At 70.4% G+C, this 1629-nt stretch overlaps 1 long non-coding RNA gene across 1 annotated transcript; it reads left to right on the top strand.

Moving 5' to 3' along the window:
- The first annotated feature begins 660 nt into the window (after window positions 1-660).
- Window positions 661-1608, top strand: LOC113980172. Its single transcript, XR_003538087.1, has 3 exons — window positions 661-811; window positions 931-1067; window positions 1482-1608. It is a non-coding gene; the product is annotated as an uncharacterized LOC113980172 (long non-coding RNA).
- Window positions 1609-1629: the final 21 nt, after the last annotated feature.

The raw sequence follows: 1629 nt of genomic DNA, 5'->3' as shown, positions 1-1629 counted from the left end.
GTGTGGAGGGGAGGGGCCTGGGGAGTGGGAGGGGTCTGGAGAGGGGGTGGGGTGTGTAGAGGGGAGGGATTGAGGGAGTGGGAGGGGTCTGGAGAGAGGGTGGGGCCTTGGGAAGAAGGAGGGGGATGGTGAATGGGAGGGGCCTGGGAAAGAGTCTGGGAAGGGGGCGGTGTGTGTGAAGGGGAGGGGCCTGGGGAGTGAGAGGGGTCTGGAGAGGGGGTGGAGCCTGGGAGGGGGTCTGGAAAGTGGGTGGGGTGTGTGGAGGGGAGGGGCCTGAGGAGTGGGAGGGGTCAAGGGAGTGGGAGGGGCCTCGAGGGGCAGGACCTGTGAGGAGGGGGTGGGATTTATTGAAATGGGCGGTGCCTCCAAAGGGGGAGGGGATTTAGGGGTGTGGCCTGACAGGAGTGGGTGGAGCCTCAGGAGGGGAGAAGCCTCCTTGAGTGGGCGGGGCTTCCTAGGAAGGGCGTGGTGAGAGAGGGCGTGGCTCCCACCAAGGTGGGGGGATGACCAGCTTAAAATGGGCGGAGCCTCATGCTGGGGTGGGTGGAGCCTCTCACCCCTCAAGCCCCTCCCTCCAGGTGTACCTGACTCCTAATTGGGCGGTGCTGCCGGGGCGTGGCCGCTGGGGGCGGCTCAACAACGGGCGTGGCTACGGGGCGGGGCTCCTGGCGCTGCTGGGGGCGGGGTCTCTGGCCCCGCCCTCCGTCCGCGCGGCCGCCGCCCCCCTGGGCCCTGCCGGGCTCCTATTGGCCCTCCTGGCCCTGCAGGCGGGGTCTGTGCGCCGCGCCCTCCCCGGGGGCGGGGCCAACACGTGAGTAACCCTTTTAGCCCCTCCCCAATGCAAACGAGGCGGGAATGAGTGGGCGTGTCCCCCTCATGCAAATGAGATGGTAATGAGCGCGCTGACCCTCCGTGTGTCCCCCTGCCCAGGTTGTGCCTCCCCCCCCGGCCCGGGGACCCCCTGAGGCCCTGCGCCCCCCCCCAGACCCCCAACGCCTCCTGGGGTCCTCCCGCCCAGCAGGGGGCGCTGCCTGCCCTGCCCGCGCCCAGCGCGCGGCTCCTGGCGCGTGAGTCCAGCAGGGGGCGCCCTGCGATAAGGGGGCGGGGCCAAAAGGGGTGGGGTCAGTGGGGTTGGGGGTGGGGCTAAGGGAGGTTGGGGTGGGGCCAGTGGGGTTGGGGGTGGGACTAAGGGTGTGGGGGGGGGCTAAGGGGTGGGGTCAAGGGTTGGGGTGGGGCCAGAGGGGTTGGGGTGGGGCCAAGAGATAATACGGGGTCAGTGGGTGTGGTCAGGGTGTGCCCCGCCCACAGGGAACATTTGGCCACGCCCTCACCCCCCATCCCCCTCCCACTTTAGGGCGTGTCCTCGGGGGGGTCACACTAAGGTCACGGGGTGGGGGTGGGGTCACCCCGAGATTGGGGCAGAGCAATGGGTGGGTTGTGGGCGTGGTCACAGCGAGGCCCACCCTCTGCCCCGCCCACAGGGAACCTGTGGCCCCGCCCCCCGGAGGCGGGTCTGGGGGCGGGGCCAGAGGAGGAGGAAGGGGAGGGCGGGGCCGACGCCTCCTTCGGGGTCCTGCTGGGGCTGAGCCTCCCCTCGGCCTCTGGTGAGAACGGGGGGGACCCCAAATT

The sequence above is a fragment of the Neopelma chrysocephalum genome, unplaced genomic scaffold, assembly GCF_003984885.1.
Source record: "Neopelma chrysocephalum unplaced genomic scaffold, ASM398488v2 Primary Assembly neopelma1_92864, whole genome shotgun sequence".
NCBI classification, from domain to species: domain Eukaryota; kingdom Metazoa; phylum Chordata; class Aves; order Passeriformes; family Pipridae; genus Neopelma; species Neopelma chrysocephalum.
This window is presented reverse-complemented; position numbering and strand designations above follow the sequence as displayed.